At 49.2% G+C, this 23,898-nt stretch overlaps 1 protein-coding gene across 8 annotated transcripts in view; it reads left to right on the top strand.

Moving 5' to 3' along the window:
* Ctif (cap binding complex dependent translation initiation factor) overlaps positions 1-23,898 on the top strand; it is a 267,859-nt gene that overhangs the window by 231,224 nt on the left and 12,737 nt on the right. The window lies entirely within an intron of this gene.

Genomic DNA, 23,898 nt, shown 5'->3' with positions numbered 1-23,898 from the left:
AGTTCACAACCACTTGTAACTCCAGTGCCCTCTTGTGGCCTCTCTGGGCACTGCCACTGGCAGTGTGTGCAAACTCATCGTACATCTAAGAATAAACGTTTTTAAAATAATAAAATAAGAGAAGCCAAGAGACTTTGGAGACGGGAGTTTGGGGTGCTTGCTCCTTCACATATAAAAGCTCACTCTGAAAGGTCACCTGTGGCTGGTTGGGGGACAGAAGTAGACACTGGGAAGCCGGCTGGAAGCCAGGTAGCAGGGAAATATCCAAGCTCCCACTAGGAGGGAGTGAGCCGAGGGTGGGGCTTTAGCATCCTTAAGAGCAGCAGCCTTCGGGATTGGCTGATAGAGGATGGAAGGGAGGGGGATATGATGGAGGTCCTATTTACCAGCCACATGGCCACATCCCCTGGGATGTGAGACTCAGAAAGAAAATCACTGTGGGGATGAGAGCCAGGAATTAGGCCTCTGGACATCTATTTGGGTCACTTGTTGACTCCCCTCAAAGGCAATCCTGAGGGTAGTTGGCAGAAAGATCTAAAGTGCCACGAAGGGCCCCATGGAGAGTAAGGAAACGACTTCTGTCAGGCATGTATGGGCACCTGAGGCTAAAGGCAAGACAAGGGTGATATTACCCAGCAAGAGGGAACAAACAGGGAGACGGTACAGTCATGTGTAGAGGAGAGAGGAAGAGGAGGCAAGTCGGGATTTGATGCCTCCAGAGAGCTCCAGAAGAGCAAGTGAAAGGCATGCCAGCATCCTTCAGAGGGGGCTGGTACTAGTCCTGACTCTACCCATCCCTGTCCTCTCCTTCCCTGGCAGCCCTTTGCTTCCACCAGGACACGGGGAAGGGATGGGTGAAGAACCAAAGGTCCTGGATGGAGAAGTGGCAAGAAGAGGGGGGTCCTGGAGCTCTGGCAGAGAGACCAGCAGTGTGGGCAGGTTCTTCAGAGCATGTTCTGGAAAAAAAAAAAAAAAAAGCTACGGAGAAAATGGACTGAAAGGAAAGGAGCAGCATTGAGAGGCATGCTTAGTTTTTAATAGACTATAATAAGCAGTGTGAGCAAAATGAGGACGCACTTGTGTTTGGTGAGCATCCCCTAATAGGACAGTGGTGTGCTCATCCCAGCCTAAAGCAGAGTGTGCATCCCCTCGGGTCACTTTTGAACCCACAGCACTGAGCTGCCCTTGCTGGTGGTCTCTGTTTCCTTCACTTTAGAGATGCCTCAGTCATCCAGTTCACGGCCACCCCTGACTTGATTATACTCTTTGGGGGCCTCAGTTCAGAGGACCACAGGCAGCTTGGCCTTTTGTGTCCCTTCGGAGTGAGCAGAAAGTGCCCCTTCTCAGAGGCTCCCTCCTTTCCACATGGCCATGAGCCACCTCCACATAAGGGACAGTGACCTGGGGCTGTGACCTGGATTTCCCGATTCCTTCTGCATGATCTGGGCCCCTCCTCCTGGTGTTGTCACCTGCTCCTCCAGCAGGAAGCAGGGCTGTCGGGAGTGCTGGCCCTGGCTGCTGGGAGATTTTTCACACCACCTAAGGGAGTGCAAACTCTGTGGTGTGAGATCCGGAAGGTGCCAAGAGGTCTGTAGAGGCGGGGAGCAGTGAGTGAGGCCTTCCTCTGTGCACACTTGTTGAATGAGTTAAGCTTTGCAGGAGGGACATTTTGACAAGCACAGAACCACACTGCTCTCATGGTCAGCTTGAGTGGTAAGCCATCTATCTATCTATCTATCTATGCCTTTCGGCATTTTGTACAAGAGGAAATCAGAGAGCCACTACTAGGGTCCAGCTACCCGCTGCCTTGCATTCACATTCGCCCAGGTTTTGGCTGTACCCTCTTGGGGAAGAAATAGGGCACGCTGGGCTTTTCTCAATTGCAAAAAAAAAAAAAAGGTCTCACAGCACTACAGCACTTTGAGTGAGGAAAAACCATTTAAAGGAGGAAAAATTGATATTGGTATGTGATTTTAGAAGGTTCAGTCCATGGTCATCTGGCTCTGTTGTTTTTGAGCCTGTGGTGAGCCAGAAACATCACGGAGGAAGGGCGTGAAGAAGTAAAACTGCTTACCCTGTGGCAGCCAGGAAGCAAAAAGAATAAGAAAGAGGAAGGGGCCAAGATGGAGACATACATGTGTGCGTGTGTTCCCATGTGCCTTCTCGCCTTCCTCTTCACATCCTGTGTTTGCTTAACATGTTCTTTTCAGCTTACTCTCTTCGGATGGGAGATGGTACTGTGGGTAAAGCACTTGCAAATTCAAGGACTGGAGTTCAGATTCCTCACACCTATTTCAAAGCAGATGTGGCACAGCTGTAACCCAGGGCCAGGGAGGCAGAGATGGGGTTCCCTGGAGCCATCTGGTTAGAGCTAAACTAGCCAAGTCTGCAAGCTCTGGGTCTAGCGAGAGATCCTGCCTCAGTTAACAAGGTGGGAAGTAATCAAGAAAGACACCCAACATCACCCCCTGGCCTCCACATACACACTCACATGCATGTGAACACACATGTAGTGCATGCACAATACACATATGTACCCACACACATGCACACGTGAAAAAAATTATTAACATCATAATGCTGACATTTACAGGAGATCTTCCTTCTTAACAGATCCTTAAATGTAAATATGGTGGTATTTTCTATATACGGAACACAGAGCAGACCTCCAGAGCTCATTTATCTACCCAACTGCAGCATTTATACCCACTGGTGAGCAAAGAGCTCCCACTTCACCTCCCTCAGCCTTCTGAAACCATCGCTCCGTTCTCTGACTCAGTCAATTTGATTGTCTTAGACACCTGATGAATTAGCATGGTTTCTTTCCTGCCATACCAGATGTTGGATGTTTTGTCTTAAAAAAAAAAAAAAAAAAAAAGGAAGATTTATTTATGTATTTATTTAGCTTACAGTTTGGGAGGCTACAAGTCCAAACTCCATGGTACCAGTTCCTGAAACTCCATCATGTCATAGTGAGTGGCACATAAGAAAGATCACAGATCAGTGACAGGGAGCCAGGGAGTTATGCAGAGGTCAGAGGTCAGGCCTGCTCTTTTTATAACAACTGGAGAACTTGCCACAGTGTTCACCCCTTAGGGGATAGTGTCTCTCTCTCTCTCTCTCTCTCACACACACACACACACACACACACACACACACAGAAGATCTGATTTCTTCTCATTATGCCTCCCTCTTCTGAAAGGTTCTATGCTGACTCCCAACCCTGCCACACTAAAGCCCAAGCTTCCAACACACAAACTCTTAAAGAACAAACTACTCCAAACCATAGCGCCTGATAGGACTGGAACCATGCAGTAGTGATTACTCTCCTTGGCTGGCTTGCTTGACTGAGTGTGATATCCTTTAGGCTCATCCACATAGCTCGTATTAAGGGATTTGACCTTTTGAACACTGGATAAATGTTCAAGTCTGTATGCACACCATGTCTTCTGCACTCGGGCACGGATGGCCAGTCCAATTGTTTGTCACAGCATGGTTCTTGTGACCACTACTGCGGTGAACATCGGAATGGGTGCAGAAATGTCTGGAAACCATGATTTCGGGTCATCTAAATAAACCCAGGGATGTGGTTCTGTTTAGAATCTGCTGAGCCTGGGTACAGTTCTCTACAGCCTTATTTTACATTCCACAAACATCATACAGGGGTTCCTGGTTGGCTGCAGCCTCACTGGTCCCTGTTTTGTGATCATAGGTACTAATGAAATAGCTCACTGTTTGGATTGACATTTTCCTAGTGGCTGATGTTGAATATCTCCTCCTATACCTGCCAGCCACCTGCCATGAGTTCTTGGGTGAAATGTCTATTCAAACCCTTTACCTACTTTCTGGCTCTGTTCCTAGGTTTTCTGCCGTTGAGTCCTAGAAATGTCATAGACCAGTGGTTCTCAACCTGTAGGTTTCAGGCCTCTTTGGTGACTGAATGACCCTTTCACAGGAATTGCCTAAGACCACCAGATAACACAGATATTTATGTTACAATTCGTAACAGCAGCAAAAATATACAGTTATGAAGTAGCGATGAAAATAGTTTTGTGGTTGGGGGTCAGTAGAACATGATCTGTATTAAAGGGTCGCAGCATCAGGAAGGTCGAGAACCACTGCCTTAGATGATTTGGGCATTGCCACTTTACTTGATGTCTGGTCTATAATATTCCCTCCCATTGCCTGGGCTGTCTCTCACTCGGTGGATCATCTCCTTTCCTGTGCAGAAGGGTTTGGGGTTGACATACGTCTACTTGGCTTACAGCCTATATTTGTAATTACACCTCAAACCCAAGGCTGGGTCCATGTCAAACATCTGCTCACCATGTTTTCCAATAGTTGTATGGTTTCAGAGTCTTGCCTGTGTTTAATCTATGTTATTACTCATATAGAGTGAGGTAGGGTCCAGTTTCATTCTTCTGCATGTGGGATTCCCCAACACCGCTTACTGAAGAGGCTGTCTTTCCCCTTTGTTGAGGCTCAGTCAGTATGTAACTTTATTCCCATTCATGAATCTAGAAGTCTTTTTATGCCAGGACCATGCTGTTTCGTTACTGTAGCTATGTAATATATTCTGAAGTCAGGGTCCATGGCACCTTTAACTTTGTTCTCTGGCCAATATTGCCTTAGTCATTTGGGGGCTTTTTGTGGTTCCATTTGAATTTTAGAATTTTTCAATTATTTCTGTAAAATTGAGAGGCTGCGAGTCTTATATAGATTGTGTTGAATCTTTGCAGCGTTGTGGTTGCTTGGTGTAGACATTTGTGAGATACTAAACCTCTGATCCAAGATCACAATCAAGGATCCTCGCTATATATTCATATTAAGCATAGTTCTAGAAGTCTCCAGAAGGATTAGATAGGAAACATGAATAAAAGGCACCCACATCCAAAAGGAAGACGGGAAACTGTCCCTGTTTACAGGCAACATGATCACATGTATATAAGATTTAGTTAGGCATGGCGGCTCTCTCTGGTGATCTTAGCTCTGGACAAGCTCAGACAGTAGAATCGTGAGTTCCAGGACAGCTCAGACTATACAGCAAGACTGAATCAAAAAATTCTGAAGATATCCTTCAAAAAACTGTCCCAAGCCAGGCATGGTGGCACATGCCATTAGTCCCAGTACTCAGAAGGCAGAGGCAAGTAGATCTCTGTGAGTTTGAGGCCAGCCTGATCTACATAACAGATTCCAGACCACCCAAGGCTACATGGCGAGACCTCATCTCTAAATAAATAAATAAAATAAAATAAACAAATTCAATAAAGTCACATGATGCAAAACCAACCTGCCTTTCTACATACTGATAATGAATTATGCAGGAAGGAAATTAAGGCCACCATCCCATTTACAATCCTATTCAAAAGATTAAAATGCCTGGACTAAACTTAACTCATAATAACGTAAAAGATTTACACACTGAGAACTATAAAACATTGTAAAAAGACTCTAGAAGTCACAACTTGTAAGACACCCCATTAGCCTTAACAGAACTCTCAGTGTACAGTCACCTAGCCCAGGACCTCCTCAGGCAAAGTGACCGGTAGTGCTCCACACTTCCAGTGACTGACCAAGTTGGAGTATGGCAGGGTCTCCCCCGTGGCCCAGCTGGGTCTGGTTGGTCCTGCATCTTTCAGCTATGACCTTCAAGGCTCACTATTCAGCCGCTCTATGCCACCATCACCTTCTGGCCTCAGGAGCGCGTTTTCTAGACTCCCTTGGGTGATTATTAAACGCCTCCCTCTGGGCCCCTTACTTGAAGGGCTTGGTTGGAAATTCCTGTGGCAGGGGAATTTTTCAACAAAGCTTTGTGCCTGCAGTCTCCCCACTTCCTTCCCTCCCCCAAACATCCTACCTTCCCTCTCTCATCCCCGGCCTATCTCTATTGGTAACTCACCTCCTGCCCTCCTCAGAATCCTGCAGCCACAGCCACAGGTCAGGAGTGGAGCAAAGGAGTTGGGGCAGGGGTTGGGGGACTCTCTGCCCGGAATCCTTCATACCTGCAGTACCCCTCAGCTCGCCCCCTCCACCTGTCCCTCCATGAGTGGCCCCGGAGGGGTCTGCCTGTGAAGAGAGACCCCCACAGACCAGCAAGCAGCAACCTGGGCTGCCAGAGGAGGCAGACAGGCACAGTGTGGGGAACAGAGGGCAGTAAGTCAGGCTCCTCAGGAAATGAAACTGCTCTGTGCAACAATGAGGGAGACACTCTCTGAACTTTGTGCGTGAGTGAGCATTCGATTGCTCGCATTGTTTTGGCTCCGGGGAAATCTGACCCCGGGAAAGGCCGAGATGAGGTGGGTGTGGGTAGTAATGCAGGATATTCCTCAAGGGCACCTTGCCAGGAGGACCTGACTTCCCAGAGCAGGGGGAGGGGTCTACTTGGCAGCCAAAAGAAGCCCAAGGTAAGATGGGCTCTGGGCTCCCCTCGGGGAGGGGAGATATATTGGCTGGATCCATGGGAAATGATCTTCACCCTGCACCTCTGGAAGTTTTACAAAATGGCTAATTCCCAAATCAGCCCTTGCCCCTCTCCCTCACTCAGTAAAACCAAACTTCCTGGGGATAGATGGGATTGGGCTGTGGGGATGGAAGCTTTCCAAGTTGATTCTGGGCTGTGGCCATGGTTAAGTGACAGGAGGGCCCCCCCCCCCCCGCATCCCAGGTGCGTTTAGTGAGCGGCTACAGACCAGGCAGGAGCATCTCTCGGGAGCACCTGGCCTTAGGCACTGAGAGACCCAAGTTCGAATCTCAGCAGCTGAACTTCTTGACAGGCATTCAGGAAAAGCAAGTGATACGTAGCAGCCCTACTGTGCGTGGCCCATCGTATTGTGTTGCAGTGATGTAGCACGTGTCTCAGACGTGATACCCGTGCCGGACACCCTGCCCCAGGTGTACATGGGTAAACTTGTATCCTTCCTGTCTTAGCTCTTCCTCACACCCTCCCTCCATGGTGAGGGACTTGGGGGTGGGGAGGTGCCTCAAATTCATAATCCCTTGCTGCAATCTCCAGGGTGCTAGGATTAGAGGCATGTGCCACCGAGCCTGGCAGTTTGCAGTTCTTATAGTGTACTGAAGGGCTAACTTCTGCCCAAGGCTGTCAGTGTCCACCCTCTGTCTGGCATGTTGTTATGGTAATGGCTTGTGACCCCTTCCTGAGTACTTCAAATCATTTCAACCTTCCGTTGGTACTTAGAGGCTAAGGTTCACCCATCACAGAACCCTAGGATTCTAGTCTCTTTCTTGACTTTATTGGTGTTTGTTTGTTTGTTTGTTTGTTTATGTCACGGTCTCATGTAAGCCCATGTAGGTCTTAGTGCCTCTAAATCACTAAGTAGCTAAGAGTGACCCTATACTGTGGGTCCTCCCGTTTCCATCTCTCTTGAGTGCTGGGATCACATGCTTGCCCCACCACTCCAGGCTGTGTGCATGCAAGCAGCGAAGTGGTCTGACTGCACTTCTCCTGTGAGCCCCAGGAAGAAACATTGTTGCGATCCCCACCCCCTTTTAACGTAGCAACCGCATCTGCAGAAATGACATAGCCCAGTGGGTTGGGAGCTCGGTGACTATGGGGGAAAGAGGGTAGAGGGGGAGCAGGGAACAGCTGGGGACAAAGAGGAGGCTCTTACCAGACCCACGCTGGTGTATGCAAGATGACATCCAAGAGTGTCTAGAAGCCTTAAGCCTGAAAGCAATGCCAGCAACTAGAGCCGTGTATTCATTCAACTAGCAACAAGAAAAATGCTACTTCCTTACTGGACTAAAATGCTCTGAGACAACAAAATCACCAAAGTTTGGAGACAGAGGATCCCAGGGAACTCAAGCACTGTGGGAAATGTAGCCCTGCAAATTCAGAGTGTGGGACATGACTGGGGAAGGGAATAGTGGAGCCCTAGAGCCTTCTGAGCAGAGACTGGGTCCTAGCCCCTCACTGTTGTGGGAAGTGTTTGTAGTGTAAGGACAGGACATGAAGGGAGGAAAGGAAGCCTGTAAAACCAGGAGGCTCTTTCTCCTTGAACAGTTTCTTTCACCTTTAATCTTGAGAGCAGAATCTGAGCAGAATGTTCCTCTGAGCATGCAGCCACCCCAGGCTGGGTACCCAAGCCCTGAGCTCTTGGTTTAGCATCGGAGTCCCTACAGGTTCTAAAGCTCATGTTATGAAAGGTTCAACCCTTCCTGGAACCCTGCTAAAGTAACCCACACAGGTTTAGTCCCCCACCCACCCATGTGTGTTCCTCTCCGGCTGCTTGGCACACATAGTCAAGTCGCTCGTGGTGTGATACAGACCAGTGCAGAACACACCACCGCCACCACACATCCACATCCGCAGGCGCATGCAGAGGCAGTGCCTGTGAGGCGGCCTCACAATCCAGTAGGAGTTCCCACCCAGCCCACCAGCCTTTCCTCCCCCACCCCCACCCCATAACTGTTCTGCTTCCTTAGCCAGGCTGAGCACACTGACATGTGAAATTTGAAGCCAGTGTTCCCCTTAGCAACCATGGTAACACAGGATCTGATAGAGAGCCTGCAGTTATAAAAATACCAGCTTCCACCAGACACTGGTTTCCAAAGGGAAACCAGTCCCCACTCCAGAACCATTTTTAAACAGTCTTCAGACTTCAGAGATGGCCAGCATGCTCCCAGTGCAGTGTGGCTGCCGGAGGCTATCACAGGGGGCTAGCTGGCTTATAGTAGGCAGCGTTGGGTACGTTCTTTGAAGCACAGAATGGCCTGTGATTCGGCGAATCATGAACTAGCCCTATAGAGGGTACATTGGTGAGGGTCATTTTCCTGATTGGACCAACTCTTTTGGCATTTTTAAGTCAGGGTGAGTTGCAGAGATTCTGGGACCCTGTCCTTCCCGGTCCCTTCTGGAGAGTTCTCAGCTCCATATCACCTAGGGGACAATGACTTGGTCTTTCTTCTCTTAGTGGAAGTCAATAAGGGCTCTCATAGGGAGGGGAGAAATGGCGTGGTTAAAAACTTTTCCACTTACAATCAGGAAAAGCCCTGCATCTTGTACCCAGTTCTGAGCAGGCTGCAGTCTCTTTTTCTTGTTCCTAGTCTCAGTGTTCTCAGTAGGAGGTATTAGCCTTGAGATGAAGCAGGGGCTTGGGTATATGCTCACCCAGCCTCTGGCCTGTTCTCCTCTGAGCCCCGCCTCCCCATCTCAGTAACAGCTTCCCCTGCCCTCCCTCTCCTGTTCCTCCCAGCCTTTTGTCTCCCGGGGCCATGCCTTGTAATTTGAAAAATATTCTAACTTGGTAATTAATGTCTGAACTTGGAGAGCGCCCCCATCCTGCTTCTGCCTAGCTAGCTAAAGGCGGGCCAAGATGTAAATGCAGAGAAGCTAAAAGGAGGCGTGGGATTTTCCAAGATGGTCCCTTAGTTTTGGGGGAGGGGGATAAAAAACCACACATGAGTTGCCCTTGACACACCCCCACCCCCACCCCACCTTGGCCATTTCCCAACAGGCCGATGGCAGAGTCACTTCAGCTCCACAAATTTGGGAACACTCAAGTACTAGACAGGGCCACTTTCTGAGAACAGTTCACAGAGAAATTATCTGAGGTGGGGGGAGAGAGAGAGAGAAAGAGAGAGAACATTCAAGCAAGCAAACTATATATATATATATATATATATATATATATATATATATATATACACACACACACACACACACACACAAGAAAACTATGTGTATACTCCAGTCCCAGGGGATCCAATGCCCTCTCCTGGCCTCCATGGGCACCAGGCAGGCAAGCAAAACACTCTAAAGGAGAAGGAAGACATGGAGAATAGCTACTCAGGAGGCTGAGGCAGGAACACCAGAAGTTCAACCCTTGGTTACAGAGTGAGTTCAAGGCCAGATTGGACAACTCAGGAAGACCATGTCTCAAGATAAAAGGTAAAGAGAGTGTAGCATGAGAAAGATCTGGGTTCTGGGGTCAGTACCCATTACTGAAAGGAGAAGAGAGGAGGGCAAGGGAGGAGGGGGATGGAGGAGGATGAGGAAAGAGGAAGGTGTCATGAGTCTATTATGTTAGAAACATACATGGCTATGTTTGTGTCTTTCCAGTTTATTAAACTGAATAAAACATATCCATAAGCTACATATTGGCTACAATTTGCCACATAGTTCTGATTTCACTTAACTAACCATTAGCAATATTGGTTTCTTTTATTCCAACTTTTAAAAAGTTTTCTAGATTTCTTTATTTTACTTCATGTGTATGAATGTTTTGACTGCATTCATGTATGTATACCTCATGCGTGCCTGTTGGATTTCCTGGGGCTGGGTTCCGATGGTTGTGAGACACGACGTGGGTGCTGGGAATCAAACCCAGGTCCTCTGCAAGAGCAAGTGCTCTTCTTAACTCCAGAGTCATCCCTCCAGCCCTTACTTTATTAATTGTTAATATCAACTCTCAGGTCATATATTATCGAGAGAGAGAGAGAGACACAGAGAGAGAGAGAGAGAGAGAGAGAGAGAGAGAGAGAGAGAGAGAGAGAGAGAGAGAGAAGAGTTAGGCTGTTTGGGCCCCAGAGCTGTTCAGTCAGTCTCAGAGATGCCTCTTCAAAGGCCAGTCTGAAGTAGACTGAGTATCAGGGGCAGGAGAAGAACAGTCAAGCCTGACACAGAGGCAGGAGCCCTTTGCTGTGTGGTTCTCCTGGCCATGGCTTGCGGTGTGTGAGTAGATGACAGGTCAGCATCCCGGCACACTGCAGTCTCCAGGAGCACCTCCTCTACACTCTCAGGTGAGGGGTGGTACATCTGGGTGACTGACAAGCTCGTGTGCTTGGTGTTTCTCATATCAATCTAATGCAGTTTCAGGCCGTTATTGATTGGCACAACGAATTATTTATACATTTGTACTTCTCGCTGTTTTGGCAAGTGGTAGTGACTTGTTTGTGTAAACAAGATGTGGAGTTGTTCTTTCACTTGATACTTATACCCAAAATGCAGTGACTCCTGTACTGTTGCTCTATGGGGGCTGGGCACAGCCCGAAGGAACACCATGGCCTGAAGTAGTTGTCTAGGACAGAGAACCTGTCGCTTGCTCTAGGAGCTGGAAGTGCCTAAAGCACAGGAGACACGCATACCACAACCCATGATGTTCTCAGCCTTCAGTGGCTCTGCAGACCCCAGAGTTCACAGTTAGCCTGGCTGATTGATGCTACTCCATTTCCGTCAGCCCCACCGTGGGTCAGAAACGGCATTGGGAGTGTGTGTCCTCCTAGAAGAGAAACCCAGAAACCACACCCCCTCCTCCTGTTTACTTAGACGCAGCTAGAACCCAGACCCTTTTTGATAGGTCTGGGTCAGTAGACACAGGACCGCGACTTCTAGGCCCAAGCCAAGCCCTAGAAGAGGAAGCCTAAAGGAGAGGCCTGTTCTTGGCAAGAGGGGCGCTTAGAAAAAAGGTGGATTGGAAGCTGACAAACTAACACCTTCCCCTCTCTGGCCTTCAGACTTCTTTGTCAGGAGGCACCGGATAAAATGGTTTGCTCATTACAAACTAACTTCCTCTCTACAGCTCCCTGTCTGTCCCTCTACAGCTCTGACAAGTGAAGACAGGGAATAAGGGTCCCTTTAGGTGTGTAAGACAAAGTGTCTCTTAGGAAGAAAAACTAAGGAGAGAGAAGCTAGTAAAACAAGCCTTTGCACACACAGTGTGCCTGCTCTTGCACACACAGTGTGCCTTCTGCTCTCCAGACACTCTGAGCTCTATTTAGATTTCAGTTCCTCAGAAGGGTCCCAAGGACTCGTCATTCCCCAGTTGGCTACCTGTCCCTGTCCTCGGCCTGCCTTCTTTGTCTTCATGACAATACTTGCTGTTACCTCGAGTCTTCTTTGTCAATCTGTTTTTTTTTTCTACCGTGGGAACTCTAGAGGCAGGAAATGTATCTATTCATAGCTCTGTCCCCAGTGGTGTCTGACATGACTGTAGGTACTCAATAAATACTTATTGAAGAAACTAACGAAATAACTTGTCTAGACCGAGCGAACTGAAGACAATGGTCAGTCAGTCAGTCAATCAGCCTTTCATAAAGAACTGGGGGTGAGGGTGGGGCAGGGAGGAGTGCTGGGGGGGGGGGAGCTGGCAGGGGACAGGGTGGGGAGCTTGTCAGAAAGGAATGCAAGATCCTCAAGGAGGCCCAATGAGAGGCACAGCAAGCTGGTCTTTCCTCTGCATCCGTCCATATGCTTCCTGGAAGGTGCAGATTTAATTCACCTGCCCAGAGTCAGGATCCCATAAGCCAGCATCGTCAGGTGAGAACAGAGATGTTCCAGCAAAGCTTCCAGGAGCCTCCAGGGAGGACACCCCCACCCCCACCTGCTGCTGTCAGCTACACAGGGCAATCCAAGGGGACATCAGCCAACACCCTCTGTCGCTACCATAAAGAGGAATGAGAGGGAGGACCCCAGGCTCAGGAGGGCCCCTGGGGGTCAAGGATAGAGGAGGGTAAAGCAGAGCGGGAGGGTGGAGCGGCTGGGGTGGAACGCTATAGTGGCCACTGAGAAGCCCAGTAGCTCTTTCCAGTCCAGCAGAGTCTCAGCCACAGAGCTGTGGCCAGGGTTGCCACAACATGAAGCCACATCTGCAGTTTTCAATTTTTGTCCGTTGTTTTTGTTTATTGTTGATTTGTTTCTGTGACAGGACTTCTTGTAGCCCTGGCTGTCCCGGAACTCACTCTGTAGTCCAGGCTGGCCTCGAACTCACAGAGATCAGCCTGCCTCTGCCTCTGCCTCTGCCTCTCTGCCTCTCTGCCTCTCTCTCTGCCTCTGCCTCTGCCTCTCTGCCTCTCTGCCTCTCTGCCTCTCTGCCTCTCTGCCTCTCTGCCTCTCTGCCTCTCTGCCTCTCTGCCTCTCTGCCTCTCTGCCTCTCTGCCTCTCTGCCTCTCTGCCTCTGCCTCCCCTCCTGAAGGCTGGGTGTACACCAGGACCTTCTGGCTTGCAACTTTCAATCTTCTGGTTGCCACATTTAAAGCCCCCGAAGGCGTAGGGAGAGTGTGTGTGTGTGTGTGTGTGTGTGTGTGTAAAATATTTTGTTACCACTGGTATCCAAATAATTATAATTACATCACCATGTAACCAATAGTAAAAAGTACCAATAAAAAATGTTTTGTTGCCTTTTTTTGTTCCCCAGACAGAGCCTGGCTCTGTAGCCCAGGCTAGTTTGGCTCTGTAGCCCAGGCTAGTCTGGCTCTGTAGCTCAGGCTGGTCTCAAACTCTCTGTGATCCTGCCTCGGCCTGAGAGCTAAAAATCACTGCAGCAATCCATATTTTTTTTATATTCGTGTGTGTGTGTGTGTGTATGTGTGTGTGTGTGTGTGTGTGTGTGTGTGTGTGAACTAAGTCAGTGTTTGAAACTTGGTATACATTTCACCGTGCCGGCACTGCTCAGTACGGGCCAGACACCTTGTAAGTTCTCAGACCACACGTGGCTGCTGGCTATGGTAAGGAGGCTAGCTAGGTATCATCAGGCTCTTGGAACAGTTCTGGATGCTGGAAGTCCCACAAGTACTGTTTGCAGCTTCCCTCTCTCTCAACACCCAGAAGAAATGGGGAGCCATGAGAGCTGAACCCCAAGGCTCACAATAAAGCTCCTGGTGGGGTCTATGAAAAGCAGTTCTTCAATCCCTGATGGACAAAGCAGGCAGGGACTGGGTGGGAGGGGCAGGAGTATAGGAAGGGAGAAGGGCCCTGGCTGGGGTGACAGCACATGAGAGGGCTCCGAGGAGAACCCACGGTGGGGATCAGTGCCAGGGCCTCCCTACAGTATCCAGCATGAAGAAGGCACAATCGGCCCATTCTTTCACTGCCCTCTGGACTACTTAGGGTGAGCATTTCTGTAATTAAGACTTTCTCCCTTTCTCAGAGGTATTAAAACAGAAGTATTTACTGCATCTGGTTTCCCAGGGCTGAAAGCTAGCTAGACTTAGGAAGTGCAAACACTCCTTGGAAATGCAAACACACTTGCAGGAACGAATTCTCTTTGAATCAAGGCTGAAGCCCTCCTTAAGACAATTAGTCCTGAGACCAGAACCTTAGGTACAACTCCCCGTTGTTTGGTTGTGTGGCCCGCCACCACTGCCTTCACCCATAGCGGGATATGACCAGTGCTCGGGGCCCAGGGACAGGAAGGGAATGAATTGGCCTGCTGCTTCTGGGTCTGGGCTGGCCTACGTTCCGCTTGGTTTGGAAATGTTAGTCAGAGGAGAGTTTGAGGTGTGGGGAAGGGCAGGGAGGATGTGGTTTGGGCAAGGGGAGTCCAGAGGCTTCCCTGGGCTTGGCCCAGTGCCATGGGAAGTCTCAGAACCTCTGCCGGCCACACTGAAGTGCCCTGCCTGGCTGGAGCTGAGGGCGTGGCCAAGGATTAGCTGACTGGAGAGCAATTAGATGAGGTGGGGCTGGGGAAATACCTGGAACCCCAGGGATAGAGTCAAGACTTGCTTGGCTAACCCTGAAGGCTGGAGGCATTGGGGGGTCTGGGGAGTTAAGTGTGGCCTCTTGCTGATGGGCAGAGGGGGATTATAATGTCAGGGATCAGGGAGTGTACAGCACTCTGAGAAAGAGGCCTTCTTTTTGATGACCGTTGCTAAAACCTCTTCCACCTGCTCACATTCCTGCCCAGACCTGTGGATTTTCCTGTCATAGCCGCATGGGCTTGGGAGGTGTGGTATGAAGTGACCCTTCCGGGGACATTCATCTAGGGGGAAGGAGAAGTGAGAAAAATGGGTGCCCTGAAGGAAAGGGGTGCTCAGCTATTTGAAAGGTGTGGGCAAGCCCTGCTAAGACCCTGTTGCCCAGAAAACCCCCCACAACCATTACAGCTTGCCTGAGTCCTGTCCTCTGTACAGGGAAGCAGACTTGCACCCAAGGCCTGTCTACCCGCTAGAAGCGAAGTCTCAGGTGTGCCTATAGGCGTTGAGAGCTTTCGATTGCTCAATAGAAGCCTTCAGGATTACCTTTATGCCACATGCAGAAGGCTAAGGGCTAATCAGCCCAGAGCAGGAGTCCCTTGGTTCCAAAAAGCTTCCTCCTCACCCCTCCCTACTGCTTCCCTCCACAGAGCCATATAGTAAATACTTGTTAGGCTTTGTGGGCCAATAGGCAAATCCAGTCCAACTGCATCCTATGTCTTGAAGTACAACCAGCCATCCTATCCCCAAGAGCAGCTTTGACAGTGACTGTGCTTCAGGGGGACCGAATTTATGGACACTGAAATCTGAGTCATAATTTGTATGTAGCACAGCACAGCCTTTTGAAGGAAGGGGACTTTAAACTGATTCCCTATGAGTTTTTATATTTTAAAAATATAATAAATATAAAAATATTTTAAAAATATAAGAACCTGTTCTTCGCTCGAGAACTGTGAAAGGCAAGCCTTGGCCGGCTCTGCTTGATGGCTGTAGTTTATCGACCCTGGTCTAGAGCTGTGGTTCTCAACTGGGAAATCCCCATTCAGGAGGGTTTTTTTTTTTTTGCTACACGTTCGAGTGAGAATTGCTGTCACAAGGGAGAATTTACAGGTTCCCAGGCAAGCAGATGCCGTAGCAACAGGGCCCTGCCCTAGTACCATACTCTAGTCTGGCCCCCATGCCTGTTTTGTAGATGACAGAACTAAGGTCCATGTGACAGAACTGTCCTGTGAACCCAGGTAGTGGCTCGCTCTTCCCAGAATGCAGAGCTAGAGGAGTTTTTTATCTGTTTCGAGCCACTCTGGGAGATCTGCCCTGCCAGCTCACACTGCCCGGAGCTCTATCTGAGACACAGGAAGTGTATTTGTGTCCCCTGGAGTCCCAGCATGGCAGGGCTCTGGTGAGTCATTTTCCACAAGTGAAGCTGGGTACACTGAAGTATCTTCATGAGAAACTCCCAGCCAGCCCAGAGTCCTCTCTCTCTCTCTCTCTCTCTCTCTCTCTGTCTGTCTGTGTGTGTGTGTGTGTCTGTCTGTCTCTCTCTCTCTGTCTCTCTCTCTCTGTCTCTCTCTCTGTCTCTCTGTCTCTGTCTGTGTGTGTGTGTGTGTGTGTGTCTGCTCTCTAGGAAGAGGGCATTAGAATGAAGGACAGAGCATCCAATGCTTCGAGTAATAGGATTTGAAGATGCCACACTGTTGGTGTTTTAGCTGCAGCCTAGGGCAAGTCCTTTTTCATCAGTAACGTGGGAGAGAGTTTTGTATCTGCTTCTCTCCTGCAGGAAACGAGAAATCAAACTGGTCAAGAACAGCATTGTATCTTTATCGGTCATTCTGGCTTCCCCCCTAACCATTCAACTGAGAAGGCACATGATCTTTCTGGTGACACGGGAGACCCATCACCGTGTTGATGGCCCTATGGGGCAGTCACTCTTCACGTCCCTGAAGCGTTTCCACTGGTGACTTAGTGTGAGAAGTGTTGAAGCCACATATTCGGCATGCCCGTGTGGCCCTCAGATTCTGGGGACCCACTGAGACATTTAGATATAGACATCTGTGAACCTGTGTGTGTACACTTTTTCTGGGAGAGGCAACAGTTTCCATCAATCTTCAAAGGGTTCAATGTTGCCAAGAATGTCAAACATGGGGCTGAGCCGTGTACTTCGTGGTAGAGCACCTGTTTCTCATGTGCCACACCTGTGTCTCACATGTGCCACACCTGTGTCTCACATGGGCCACACCTGTGTCTCACATGGGCCACACCTGCCTCTCACATGGGCCACACCTGGCTTCTATTCCCACATGCCTGGCACCAAACACAACAACCACCACCACCACTACTACAACAACAACAACAACCAAAGTAAGTTCAGAGGCACTAGCTTCCTCCCTTCCTATCCGGTGTCCTTGGGCACATGAGAGATGTCTCATTCAGACCTGAATTTCTGTCATCTCCTACCTTGTCCAACTAAGTCCTAAAACCTAAGGGCAGATTCTCCTGGAAGAAAACTCCAGAACCGAGTAGCTGAGAACAGGTAGGGTTGGGGAAAGTGCTGCTGTGAGAGGAGCTAGCCACCACTGCCCATAGCAACAGATTCAATACAAAGTTGTGGTTTCCAAATGCAGGGCCAGGCAGAAGGCTCAGCAGGCAGCAGAGGCCTAAGGGGATGACGGCTCATTGCCTCTGGGAGCAGCTCTGGTTCCATTTCTTGACCTGGCATTCCTTTTATGAAAAATGTATCCAAACACTTGGAATTTGGGCATATTTTTGCAAGTGTTACATTTAAATAAAAAGTTTTCTCAGCGATGTCCAACTGAGAAAAGTTAAAAAGATGTTACAAAATCACCCCCTGACGGACTATGTAATTTCGCTACAAAGTTAGCACAGAGCTGAGGAAAGTCGTTTATACATAAACGCAAATAATAGTGTAAGATTTTAAAATACTCCTAAAGCCAGCTTTAAGTGTCTCTCTTCCCAACCCAAGCTGCTATCTAAGTCTGCTTGCATAACCTTGGCTGGCTTTAATCTTCTTATGAGCCCACAGACTGACCAGGCTGCCTGTCAGCCACAGTGGGCCTGTCTGGGTTTCCATCTAGCTGTGATAGTCTGTCCACCAGAACAATAGCCCCAACTCCAATGTACCCATTCCTCTTCCTGCCTTCCCAGGGTCCTCTCCTATCTCTTACCTTCCATTCCCTGCAGCGGGAGCTCGTTCATATCAGCCAATTCAAGGGGAGAAGCCTGCCCTTGACCCCACACTCCCCTCCAGCAACCCCTTTACTGTACAACTCTGGAGAGCCAGGACTTGAAGAAGAAAAAAAAAAAAAAAAAAAAGAGCAGTCTCCTTACATGCTGTCTCCCTGAGCAGTTCCGCCCCACCAAGCCAACAGCATAGAACCTGTCAAGGCTAACATATGTGTTAAGCATCCATTATCTGAAAGTCCACTGTGTTCCAAATTCCTAGACTTTTTGTATACCTATATGAATCCACAGATGGAAAATTCCACACTATGAGACTTTATTTCATGCACTAAATTAGTTTAAATGCTATATAGAATTATCTTCAGGCTGTGCGTCTATATGGTATATATAAAACATAAATGAATCTCGTGTTTAGACTTGGGTCCCATCCCCAAGATTACTCAGGGATATGAAATATTCAGAAATTGAGAGAAAAAAATCAGATATCCAAAATACATTCAATCCCAAGCATTTAGATAGAATAAGGGGTAGTTACTTGCATTAACCAATGCCTCGGGACTGTTCTGGCTTCAGTCTGACTGACATTGGCTCAAAGTCAGCTACAGATGACACGTTTTAGATTTTGGTCATCATCCTTACCATTGTCATTATTACTGTTTTGAGACTCATTTCATAGCCTAGGCTGAACTTGAACCAGCCACTCTCCTGTTTTACCCATCTTAAGTCTGCAGGCACGTGTCACCGTGTCTCCTTATGAATTAAATGTAAATGAGTGCGCGTGACTATTCCAGCACACTTTTGGTTTTTTTGGGTTTTTTTTACGGACTCTTGAAATTTGAGTTTTGTATAATTTTTACATTGTAGCCAAATACATTTTCCTCGGCCATTTAAAAGTGTGAAAGCCGTTCTTAGCTCTGTAGAGCAAATGCCCATCTGAAAATCAGTGCACAGAAGGGCAGTGGTGGGCTGGGTGGGGTATAATTCCACGCACAGCTACGTGCAGCTATGGTTCTCAGCTATGGATATTTGGCAAGGTCTGGTTATATTTTGGAGTTGTCACTACTAAGGGTTTCTGATGGTGGCTGGTGGGTTGAAATGCCGTAGAACATTCTATCCTGCACAGGAAACCACCACAGCAGAGTTATGTAGTACAAATGTCAGCCACCTACAGCTGAGTGCCCTGGTCTAAATGACACCATTGGCTGAGGACCGCTGGAGCCCTGGAGGTTCTTCTACGCTAAAGTCTTCCCTTTGCCTCTCCAGCCAGGACCACTCCTGAGCTCCAGGCCCGGCCAGATCCTCTCTCCAGACAGCTTCAGTGGTGGTTCATGTAGCCTCTGCCCATAGAAGGTTTGCTCAGGCTAGAAACCCAAGTGGGCATTCTCCCCCGACTTCTCCCTCCTGGTCCCCATGTAAATGAAGGAAATAAAGTTGATCGTTGTGTCTTCCTGAAACTAGTCTCCCTCCCAGTGACTTCTGAAGCAAGCAGTGTGAGCACAAACTCATGGATGCAAGATGGGATGAATGTGTACAGATCACCTCCTCAGAGCCAAGGGCACACAGTGCAGTACGGAGACCTGACTCAAGGCCAGTAGAAGTAGAAGGATTAGCCAGGAGATGGGCAACCCTAGCCCCTGAGGTACCATCTCAGGAGCTATGTAGGATCAATAACTCCCCTAGAATCTAACCACACAAAGCCCAGACCTGTGCAGTCCGAGCTGTACCCATCTCTCTTCTTCTTTTTTTTTTTTTTTTTTTTTTTTTTTTTTTTTTTTTTTGAGACAGGGTTTCTCTGTGTAGCCCTGGCTGTCCTGGCACTCACTTTGTAGACCAGGCTGGCCTCGAACTCAGAAATCCGCCTGCCTCTGCCTCCCGAGTGCTGGGATTAAAGGCGTGCGCCACCACGCCCGGCCCCATCTCTCTTCTTAATACCTCACCCTGCCTGTCCACAGATCCCCTCAGACTTCTAATGCCTTATGGACCCACCTCCTGCTCCCCAAATCAACACCTCTTTGCAGAGCCACCCACTCGTGGCTTCACTAAGCCCAAAGCTGTTTCGGACTCTCATCTTATCCATCCTGAACCTGCCAGATCCCAGGGCTGTGGACAACTTCTGCAACTCCCTTCGATCTGATCACTTTGTTCTCTCTCAGTGGCTCAGCTAAGCTACTCTACCTTCTGTCTGAGTTACCAACCAGTATTCTAACCATGCTTCCCTCTAGGCCCCTGCCCTGTTTCTGTCCCCTCTGCTAACACTATAGCCCACTGATCTTTCCCACTCGTTCCCTGATCTCCCCAGAAAGGTCTCTCCCTGGGAAGACTTCCTAAGCCTCCTCCTCCACACAGGTGACAGATGGGTGGATGACACTCTGCCTGTCATCCCACCCTCACCCTGTGCCCCATGCAGGCCACTTAGTGGTGAACTCCCGCTGATGGAGCTAAGCTTGCTGTACACTGGGTATTCCAAACGGTTTATGCCTTCATCCCTGGTTCCAGTGTTCCAAGTGGTGTGTGTCTTCAATTCCTGCAGCAATCCACAGAGGAGGAGACTATTGCTGTGCCCACATTGCCAATTAAAAAGCTGAGACACAGCCAGGCGTGGTGGCGCACGCCTTTAATCCCAGCACTCGGGAGGCAGAGGCAGGCGGATTTCTGAGTTCGAGGCCAGCCTGGTCTACAGAGTGGGTTCCAGGACAGCCAGGGCTATACAGAGAAACCTGTCTCCAAAAAAAAAAAAAAAAAAAAAAATGCTGAGACGTAGGGAGGTGGCCACTAAGTTGTGCAGCCTAAGTAAGTGGCAAAGTTAGGATTAGTATCCTATACCCTGCATTCCAGACATCTATCTGCTGAGCTCTGGGCCTCTTTAATGGATGGATGGATGAATGGCAGGTAGATGGATAAGTGGGTGGGTGGGTGGATGGATGGATGGATACATTTTCCTGCCTGTGGAGGAGTTGAAGGTAGGACCTGTCCTACCATAAGCCTCTTGATCACTGAGGGGCCCTTTGGAGTAGTTTTGCCCTAGACAGTATAAGCTTCTTTCAGACCTAGTCCTTCAGTCTTCCAAGAGGGTCCGCTAGGCACAAACCTAGCATGAACAATGTGAAGAAATCTAGTCTTCACAGATACCACAGGCTGGGAGAAACCAAATGGTTGCCTCCAGACCAGGAATAGTGAGCTTCTTGCTAAGGACACTAGGGGAGCTCTTGGGAAGACTTCAGGGAGCAGCGGGAAGGGGGAGAAGAGGAGGACAGAAGAGGGCCAGGGATGAGGAGGAGGGAAGGAAGGGTGTGAGGTAGTCTTGAGTTATCTAAGAAGTGGTGTCGGGGTGGAACAAGGTGTGTTCAGCCCGGGGAGTGACGATGGGGAAGCAGGGTATTGGGAGGCTGGTGAGGACAGGAAGGATAGCACCATAGGTTTGCAAGCAGACGAGCTTGGCCAGAAGGAGGTCTGGAAGAGGAGGGAAGACAAGGTAGGCCCTGATGGAAGTGGGCCAGGGAACAGAAATGCCAGACTCAGCACTTTATCTTCTCGAGACACAGTCAGTTGAACACAGAAGGACAGCACGGAGAACTAGAATATTGGCTGGAGGATTAGTCATCTGAAAAGATGCCCCCAGCTGTGGTAGCACTGCCCCATTCTTGCATGTCTACTCTGCCAAGGGTTAGGCTCCAAAGCCAAACACACTTCCAGGTGCCAATTAAAGTCTCTTATCTCTGAGTCTTGGCAGAGTCCTCACCAAATCCCTTCTGAGGTCCCCAAGTGGCCCCAGGCCCTTAGCTCAGCCCAGGCCTGTCTGCCCTCCTGCTGGGTGCCTGACACTCTTGAGTACAATGCTAATTATGCCTTTAGCGCAGGCCTATTATTCTCTGAAAGTTAACAGAGCATACTTGTCCCAGACCCAGCTGTCCTGACCTGTTCGTCCTTGCTTACGTCTAACCTATTAAGGAGCCGGCTGGGTTTTGTCACTCCAGGGACAGCCCTCAGTCCAGCTTCTGCAGTGTGGTTTCTGCGACCTTATCTTCTCCGTCACAGAAAGGCCACACCCCTGACTAGGATCCAGAGGATCCAGGTAGCTATGGACTCCTGTGAATTCTTTTATTTATTTATTTGTTTGTTTGTTTGTTTGTTTATTGAGACAGGCTCTCTCTCTATGTAGCCCTGGCTGTCCTGGAGATTGAAGTGTAGACCAGGCTGGCCTCGAACTCACAGAGATCCACCTGCCTCTACCCTCTGAGTGCTGGAATTAAAAGCATGCCCCACCATGCCCAGCTTTATGGGCTATTTGTTTTGTTTTGTTGGTTTTTTGAGACAGGGTTTCCTCTGTGTAGCCCTGGCTGTCTTGGAACTTACTCAGTTGTCCAGGCTGGCCTCAAACTCAGAAATTTACCTGCCTCTGTCTCCTGAGTGCTAGAACTAAAAGGGTGTGCCACCACTGCCTGGCATTTTACGTCCATTCTTTTTTGTTTGTTTTTTGTTTTGGTTTGTTGTTGTTTTTGTTTTTTTTAAAGATACACACACACTGTAGCTGTCTTCAAACATACCAAAAGAGGGCATCAGATCCCATTACAGATGGTTGTAAGCCACCATGTGGTGCTGAGAATTGAACTCAGGACCTCTGGAAGAGCAGTCAGTGCTCTTAACCGCTGAGCCATCTCTCCAGCCCCTTATATTCATTCTTAAATGCATCCAGAGAATATTGATACATGGGAGAGACTAGTTTAAACAGCATGTATTGGTTTTGCTTACACACACACACACACGCTCAATGGCAGAAGAATGGCTCAGCATGTGACAACTTCTGTCCCTCAGGGTCCTTGCCGGTCACTTTTGCACCGTCCTCTCAGAGGCTAAGATGGATTATGACCCCTACCATTGGAAGAACAGACTTGCAAGTGTTGACATAAGCTGACTACAACGAATCTCTAAGAGGCTTCTTCCTGCTGGGTACCAGGGAAGGTGGCTGGATCGGCCCACCAGATTATCTCCAGGCCCTATCTCTAAGTGAGGTCCTCGAGGTGTCCGGGAGCCACTTCCTCTGTAACAAACGGGCGAGGCTCCTCAGGTTTAAGATACCAGAAGTCTTCAGGTCATCGCTCTATTGACAGCCACCTCCCCGCCATCTCTAGTGATTAAATCTATTTGTCTGGTGTTGTGAAAGGGCTACTCCTGAGGAGTAGCCTCTGAGCTATGCATGGTGACGAAGGGGAGGAGGAGGGAGATGCAGGAAAGGAGGAGGGGGCTCACAGAAGGTGTGCCTTGGCTAGCGCTCTTGCAACTCTAGACAGCAGCATAGCTACCCCCAGGAAGCTCGCTCCATAAGAGGAAAGGACAGTTTCGCAAGTGAGGCTGGACCTGGGGAGCTGCCCGTTGGGCCCTGGCACGGCACTGGGCCTGTTAGGAAATCAGGGAGACATTGTGTCTCCCGGGCAGGCGCCACTTCTCACTTGCCCCGGTCGTGCTCACTTCAGGCGCTGGCTCCAGAGCCAGGCTGGCAGCTGGGCCGGTGGCTGGGTGCCCTCTTGCCACAGGCCTGGTGCCCAGGAAGCTACAGCTACAGCTTGGAAAGTGTCCCTCTTTTGGGTCCCATGGTAAGGCCAGGGGGCTATGAGGGGCCATTTGAGCAGGAGGTCAGCCGCGTACTAGTTACGAAGAATTCCAGACTGTTTCCTCCAGAGGTTGAGCGTCAACGCCCTCTTGTCCTTTCCTGTCAAGTAGGGATTCCTCTACACACACACACACACACACACAAAAGAAAGCCCCACCCAAGATGCCCAGCTCCCACCCCGACTTGAAGGGGAAGGTCTGCCTCTGGTTCTGTAAGTAGCTTAGAGCCGGGAAGGTGCACAGAGCTGATGTTTTAATATTGCATATTTGAACCGGCAAGGGGGTCTGGGGTAGGAAGGAGGGTGTTTGCTATCTTGGGGGCTGCTCAATCAAACAAGATGTTTCTTAGCGGAGACAACAGCCATGGGAATGGGTCCAAGGGCAATAATGAAGTGTGTCTAGTCCAGATGGGTGCACAAGAGATGACAGCAGAAAAGCCATGAGGCTGTGAATAAGGATAGGCACAGTACAGCCCCTGCTCCCTTGGGGATGAAGCCTGTGAACAAGGCATGCCTTTCTGAGGAACTGTCCCATTTTGAAGGCTGTGGGAATACAGCCAGCATAGAACAGTGTGAAGTCCCTTGAAGGTCACCGGAGTGAACTGTGAGAGCTCACACCGTGCACACCAAGAGCACACCTAGCCTCGCAGTGTCCCCCCTGCACCAT

Source organism: Mus caroli, unplaced genomic scaffold (assembly GCF_978045245.1).
Source record: "Mus caroli unplaced genomic scaffold, Mus_caroli_1 scaffold_19, whole genome shotgun sequence".
Taxonomy (NCBI): Eukaryota; Metazoa; Chordata; class Mammalia; order Rodentia; family Muridae; genus Mus; species Mus caroli.
The sequence above is the reverse complement of the archived record's forward strand: the minus strand, read 5'-3'. Positions and strand labels throughout refer to the sequence as shown.